A 7,958-nucleotide genomic window follows, 5' to 3' on the forward strand; every position below is an offset into this window, starting at 1 on the left:
GCCTGTCTGTGTCTTCAGTTTATGCAAATGAAAGGGGATGGCTACTTTGAGCAGCTTTGCTTTGATAGGCAGCCTAGGGAAGGGGGCCATGGAGGGCAGAGTTGAGACCCAGGTTCTATTCACATGGGGCTTCTCATAGTGCTCTCTGTCTCGTGAAGGCCAAATTCTAGGAACCACCAGTTAGAGGGCAATGCGCTAGAATGGCCTGTGACTGGCAGGGGACAAGCTAGTTAAGACTATGCTTTTAGGGATCATTTCTCTAGTTGGTGACTGGAGAAGGATGGCTGTGAAAAGCTGATCTTGCTAACCACAATGAAGAGTTGTAGTGTTTCCTTCTGAGCATGACAATAGCAGAAAGTGCTGTTCTATGACAGTTGCTTTCTGCTGTAGAAGAATGCCCTGTTCTTCCTGAGAAGAACAGGGGAAGGTTACACAGTCTGAGTGGCTAGCTTTGAGCCTGTTTTGCTGGGTGTAAAAAAGAGAGTGTATAGCTCTCAAAAGCTATGTTGTTTGTGGGTTTGGTGTGCTGAGCAACTTTTTTCTAGTCTGTGATGCTGTATGGAATGTAGATGACCATTTATAATATTATTGATACCAATTTTACAAAACTGCAATGAGTCTTACAAGATATGCCATGTAAGGTATCAGTGGAAAAGTTATGGTTTGCTAAGTATGATAATCTTGTTTATATGCATATATCATCTTTGTATCATGAGCAGGGGTCAGTGATGACAAGGAAGACACTGACCCTATAATGCTGCTCGGCATCAGATTCAGTAGATAAGTTGCAATTGGTGGAGAACTTAGAAGAAATGCCAATATTCTGTGCTACTGATTTGGACTCAGTCAAGATCGCATCCCATTGTTCACGAATCTGTTGAATGCCATTGATAAGACTTTCAATGTTATCCCTCTCAACATCAAGTGTAGCATTGCGTGCTTCAATTACCAGATTAGTTTGGTGGATCATTGTAAGTAGCTTCATCCTGGAGGATGACATTCCAAAAAGCATCTTCGGCACCAAACATTTGGGGTTCAGATTATGGGTCACGGTCATCTCCCATTTCTCTCTGAGCATTGTGTTGAAGGGTTTGAATGCTTTTTTGGTTTTTCTCATATTCCAGGGTCAAAAGGATTTCCAGAAACAGCTGGGTTTTCTCGCCATATATTTCTCCTTCAGCTTTTGTGCTCAATTCAGCTGTGAGTTTGGTTGTCAGGATCCAGTGAACATCTGTGTTGGCAAACGTGTTGGCAATAGTTGGAGAAAACCCCAGTGTTTTCTGTGTGTCACACAGTAATTCCAAGTTTTCAACAATTCCTAATACCTTGGTGCGCAGACTGTGGTGATCATTCTGGTTATTTGCTAGCCTCTTCAGAGTTTCTGCTTTAGAACCAACTGTCACAGACTCCCAGGACCCATGCTCTCTCGGTTCCATGTGGTCTCTGGGAGTAACCCCTTTCAGTGTGACAGCCCTCTGCAAGAGTTGCACTCTTTCTCTGGGGTTAGGTCCTGCCACCTCCTGAGACTGTACCTCTGAGCCATCGGCACACCTGTCTCTCTCCATGAGCCCCCTCAGTGAGTCCACTCACTCTGGACCCCTGAGGCATCCACACCCATAGTGAGCAATATGACCCTGATCTCTAGTCTGCAGTGACTCTCAGCCAGGGTAAAACAGAAGTGTTTATTGTACATCTGAACACATCACAGGAAGTTCTCAGGCCCCTCAAATCTAGAAAGTCTCAACATAGTCCATGTGGGTCTGTCCCAGTCCAGGTGGGCTCAGGCTGTTGATTTCCCTACACCATCCCCCAGTGGGTGTTTACACCACCACCCCCTGAATTTCCCCAACACCGCCCCGGCCCCGGCCATGGTCAAGCAGTTACGTGCAGTGTTGTCAATTTAGTCATTGGTTGGAAATTTGAATGGAAATTGAAATATTAATACACACTTTAAAAGCATATACAGTGTATGATAAAACACTTCTACCTGAAAAAGCATAATGGGTTTGAAAAGTATGAACAAAGATTAGCTTCCTCATATAGCTGTTGTTTATGACAATATTGTCACATTTGTTTCAGCTATATTGGCCAACCTAATAATTTCAAGTTATGATTTGTAAGCAAGGTCTGAGTGAGCTCGCCCCTGTCAGCTAGTGATGAACTAGGGGGTGGGTGGAAAGGCTTCAGTACCAGACTGTATTTACATGAACACACTTACTCTGCCTAGGTATCCAGCGGACAGAGCTGTGTTGCCCAAGTGATCAATTTTGGCTGGTGTTAGGTTACAAATCACTTTAGTATTGAAGGTGGGGATAATGAAATGCTGTTATCCTTATTGCATGAGTAAAGGGCAGCAGAACTTTGCTTAGCCTGCCTGAATGAGGGGGTCTCCCTCAGTGCTTAATTTGTGCTAGGACTTTCCAGGGCTGATTTCCAGCACCTCTAGGCTTGGCAGTTCATAGCCCTGGGACCTCTGGACTTGCCACATCAGTTATGAAAGTAACAAACTTGCTTGAGCCCTGACACCTCTTTCATTACAAATTAAGCACTGGTCACTCTCACCTAGGGTGACCAGATGTCCTGATTTAATAGGAACAGTCCCGATTTTTGGGTCTTTTTCTTATATAGGCTCCTATTACCCCCCAACCCCCGGCCCGATTTTTCACATTTGCTGTCTGGTCACCCTACTCTCACCTGAACTGCACTCCCTAATCAGGATGTTTGGATGCCATAGCCTAGTGGGAAGACAGAGAGTGGGGAGGAGCACGCCATGGTTCGGCACGGCACAGGTGTTTTGCTTGGTGGTGTGGGCTCTGCCTAAGAGTCACAGGCACTATTTGATCTGCCCCTTTCCCCTGTTAAAAGATAGAGCTGATTAGGCTCCATAGAGAGTCCTTTGGTTTGTTAAGTGACCACTAGAGCTGAAATCATTGATAATCAGGTCTCAGTGCTTAAACCTGTTGCAGGACAGTGTTTCTGTGGAAGAGACTGCCCAGCCTGCACTAGCAGTGAGGTTCCCCCACTGACAGCTGAAATCACTGAGAGCCAGGTGAAACCTTGAGAGACTGACTCACAGAGGTCACAGTGGCAAGTGGCAGCAGAAGGTGATGGTACAGGGCTATTGGGGATGGAGCAGTGGAGTGAACAGCGGCATGACGAACAACAGCGGTCAGAGGGAGCGGCCAGAGGGAGCAGTGAGCGATTGGGGGAATGAGCAAGGTGCCTTTTCCCTGCTCCCCCACAGGCTCCAGGGTGGGAGGTAAACTCATGTGAAAGCACCTCTGTACTCTGGGTCTCCACTGACCAAGAACAACAACTACGAGTGGGGTGCGGTGGAAGGAGAAGAATCATAGAATCATAGAATATCAGGTTTGGAAGGGACCTCAGGGGACCTATCCCTACTCTCCAGCGTATCTACCACTCCTCCCAGTTTAGTGTCACCTGCAAACTTGCTGAGGGTGCAGTCTACGCCATCTTCCAGATCATTAATTAGAGAGGGACATGTTAAAGGAACATTTGTTTGTTGGACTATATTTTAGTGAATTAGGAAACTTATATAAATATGTGTTTCCTAGTAGGCCAACATTTTTAAAATGTATTATTTGCCAAGGTCATTGCTATCTCAAAAGATTGTTATCTTGGGGAGTTTCTGTACTAAACTTTTTTATTATTATAAGTAATTTTTATGTAAGAACAGCCATATTGGGTCAGACCAATGGTCCATCTACACAGTATCCTGTCTTCCAACAGTGGCCAATGCCAGGTACTACAGAGGGAATGAACGGAACAGGCAATCATCGAGTGATCCATTCCCTTTCATCAACTCCCAGCTTCTAGAGAACAGAGGCTAGGCACACTCAGAGCTTGGGGTTGCATCCCTGCCCATCCTGGCTAATAGTCATAGATGGGCCTAACTTCTATGAATTTATCTGGTTCTTTTTTGAACCCTGTTATAATTTTGGCCTTCACGACATCCCTGGAAAAAAGTCCCACGGGTTGACTGTGTGTTGTGTGAAGAAGTACTTCCTTTTGTCTGTTTTAAACTTGCTGCCTATTAATTTCATTGTGTGACCCATAGTTCTTGTGTTAAGTGAAGGGATAAATAACACTTCCTTATTCACTTTCTCCACACCAGTCAAGATTTTATAGGCCTCTATCATATCCCATCTTAGTTGTCTGTTTTCCCAGCTGAAAAGTCCCAGTCTTTTTAATTTCCAATAATATGAAATCTGTTCCATAGCCCTAATAATTTTTGTTACCCTTCTCTGTACTGTTTCCAACTCCGATATATCTCTTTTGAGATGAGGCGACCAGACTGCCTGCAGTATTCAAGATGTGGGCGTATCATGGATTTATATAGTAAAAGTGGAGGAGCTTGGTTTGCCAGAATGATCAGTCAAGCCAATACTGACAATCTACATGAAAAGGCTGCAAAACATCATGCCTCTGGACTGCATTGACATGAAGAAAGCCTTATAAGTTAGTCATGGTCAAAGCCAATTTTAGAAGTTCTTAATGAGGCTGTTAAGAATGCTGGAGACACAACACAGTTTATGTGAACCAACATGGCTGTTGCATCATACTTTCTATTTAAGCAAGAGATACCACACACTACAAACTGTAGGCCAATGTTAAGTGCATTCTCACTTGTTAATCCTGAAGTTGGACACTGGTTCCAAACAGGACTGGCAAATGCTCACTATCTTTCTGCAAAAAAACTCAACTGACTGGCTGGAAGCATGCGGTGCAACAGTGACTCAGCAGTTGAAAAAGCAAAGAACTCTCTCACCACATTCAAAAAATGTGCATACATGGCTGATGAATGCACCGATGCAAATAGGCACCAAGTATTAAGTCATTGTGTACATTATCTTAATGTCTGTGGTAAGCCAGAAGATGCATTCTAGATGTTCAGGTTATAGAAGACATATCAGCTGCATCTTTGACATCTTAGAAGAGTTAAATGCTTGTAAATTGAACCCCGAAGAGATGACTGCTTGTGCATTTGATGGAGCTGCAAACTTCTCTGGAAGACATAGTGGAGTAGAAGCTTTGCTCAGAGAAAAGTATAACCTAATCTCTCCTATACACACTGCAGAGGCATCTACTCCAACTAGTGCTAGTATGAGCTGCAGACTCTTCAAAATACATTAAAAAGCCATAAATGTAATGGCTTTTGTCAGGACTGAGATCCCCACTTTGAACTTTAGGGTACAAATGTAGGGGCCTGCGTGAAAAACTTCTAAGCTTAACTACCAGCTTAGCTCTGGTTCGGCTGCCACCATTTTCAATGGATTCCCTCCCTGGGAAACCTTGAAAAACCTTCACCAAATCCCTGGTGAAAACAAATCCAACCCCTTGGATTTAAAACAAGGGGAAATTAACCATTCCCCTCCTTCCTCCCACCAACTCCTGGTGAATCAAGATCCAAAACCCCTTTGGATCTAAAACAAGGAAAAAATCAATCAGGTTCTTAAAAAGAAGGTTTTTAATTAAAGAAAAAGGTAAAAATCATCTCTGTAAAATCAGTATGGAAATCAACCTTACAGGGTAATCAAACTTAAAGAGCTCAGAGGACTCCCCTCTAGTCTCAGGTTCAAAGTACAGCAAACAAAGAGAAACACTCTAGTAAAAGGTACATTTACAAGTTGAGAAAACAAAGGAAAACTAACACGCCTTGCCTGGCTATTTACTTACAAGTTTGAAATAGGAGAGACTTGCTTAGAAAGATGTGGAGAACCTGGATTGATGTCTGGTCCCTCTCAGTCCCCGAGAATGAACACACTCCCAAACAAAGAACACAAACAAAAGCCTTCCCCCCCCAAGATTTGAAAGTATCTTGTCCCCTTATTGGTCCTTTAGGTCAGATGCCAGCCAGGTTACCTGAGCTTCTTAACCCTTTACAGGGAAAAGGATTTTGGAGTCTCTGGCCAGGAGGGATTTATAGTACTGTACACAGGACAGCTATTACCCTTCCCTTTATAGTTATGACACGCCCCCCAAATCACAGATAGTGTTGGATGTTCGGTTCCACACTGGCTGTGATTTTTCCCTGGAGTTCTAGGAGAAAACAGAGTTAATAAGACACATGTACCTTTAGACATACTACTGATTATATAAAAACTAACAATATGTTTTATTCCAAAAACAATTGTTAACCAGTTAACTCTGGGAAACTTTCCCGGGAGAGTGCATCAGCCACTTTGTTAGAAGCTCCCGAAATGTGTTGTATTTCAAAATCAAAATCTTGGAGAGCTAAACTCCACCGAAGAAGTTTTTTGTTATTTCCCTTGGCGGTATGAAGCCACTGTAGCGCAGCATGGTCTGTTTGTAGTTGGAAACGCCGTCCCCAAACATATGGGCGTAGCTTTTCCAGCGCGTACACAATGGCGTAGCATTCCTTTTCGCTGATTGACCAATGGCTTTCCCTCTCAGACAGTTTTTTACTGAGAAAGACGACAGGATGGAATTCTTGATCCGGTCCTTCCTGCATTAAAACTGCTCCCACGCCTCGCTCGGACGCATCTGTGGTTACTAGGAACGGTTTGTCAAAGTCTGGGGCCCTTAGCACAGGGTCAGACATGAGTGTTGCCTTAAGCTGGTTAAAGGCCTTTTGACACTCATCAGTCCACTGAACTGCATTTGGCTGGTTCTTTCTGGTTAGGTCTGTCAGCGGGGCGGCGATTTGGCTGTAGTGGGGTACAAATCGCCTATAATATCCAGCCAAGCCTAAGAAGGATTGGACCTGTTTCTTAGACTTTGGAACCGTCCACTTTTGGATAGCATCCACTTTGGCCTGTATGGGATTTATAGTTCCTTGACCCACCTGGTGCCCCAGGTAAGTCACTCTGTTTTGGCCTATTTGACACTTTTTAGCCTTAACAGTTAGTCCTGCCTGCTGGATGCGCTCGAAAACTTTTTCCAGGTGCTCCATGTGCTCTGCCCATGAATCAGAAAAAATGGCCACATCATCGAGTTAGGCAACTGCAGATTCTCCCAATCCCGCTAGGAGACCATCTACAAGTCTTTGGAAGGTGGCGGGTGCATTTCGCAACCCGAAAGGAAGTACATTGAATTCATACACCCCTGCCTGGGTGACGAAGGCTGACCTTTCCTTAGCGGGTTCATCTAGTGGTACTTGCCAGTACCCCTTGGTTAAGTCTAAAGTAGAGATGAATTGGGCATGTCCCAATTTCTCCAATAGCTCATCTGTGCGTGGCATTGGATAGTTGTCAGGACGAGTTACAGCATTTAGCTTACGGTAGTCCACGCAAAAGCGTATTTCCCCATCTGGTTTGGGAACTAGAACCACTGGAGATGCCCATGCACTCTTAGAGGGGCGGATTATACCCATCTGTAGCATGTCCTGGATCTCCCTTTGTATAGCAGTTTGGGCATGAGGTGACTCCCGGTAGGGTGGGGTTCTAATAGGGTGAGCATTACCTGTGTCAATGGAGTGGTATGCCCGTTCGGTCCATCCTGGAGTGGCTGAGAAAATTGGTGCAAAGCTTGTGCACAGCTCCTTGATCTGCTGTCGCTGCAGACATCCCAGGGTCGTGGAGAGGTTCACCTCTTCCACGCCACCATCCTTTTTTCCTTCATAGTAGACACCTTCAGGCCACTCCGCGTCATCTGTTTCCTGGGCTGTAAACTGGCAAACGTTTAATTCTCTGGAATAAAAGGGCTTAAGAGAATTAACATGGTATACCTTAGGCTTTATGTTGGAGGTGGGGGAGGCTATGAGATAGTTAACAGCTCCTAGGCGCTCCTGGACCGTGAATGGTCCTTCCCACGACGCTTCCATTTTATGGGCCTGGAGCGCCTTTAAGACCATGACTTGGTCTCCTACCTTGAAGGACCGTTCTCTGGAATGTTTATCATACCAGGCCTTTTGCTCTTCCTGAGCATCCTTTAGGTTTTCTTTAGCAAGGGCCAAAGAATGTCGGAGGGTGTTTTGT

The 7,958-nt window shown here is 44.7% G+C and overlaps 1 non-coding gene across 1 annotated transcript; it reads left to right on the forward strand.

Annotated features, from left to right (window-relative positions):
• Positions 1–232: 232 nt before the first annotated feature.
• On the forward strand, positions 233–446 carry LOC128833242 (small nucleolar RNA U3). The gene has a single exon (XR_008444148.1). It is a non-coding gene; the product is annotated as a small nucleolar RNA U3 (small nucleolar RNA).
• Positions 447–7,958: the final 7,512 nt, after the last annotated feature.

This window comes from Malaclemys terrapin, chromosome 2 (assembly GCF_027887155.1).
Source record: "Malaclemys terrapin pileata isolate rMalTer1 chromosome 2, rMalTer1.hap1, whole genome shotgun sequence".
Taxonomy (NCBI): domain Eukaryota; kingdom Metazoa; phylum Chordata; order Testudines; family Emydidae; genus Malaclemys; species Malaclemys terrapin.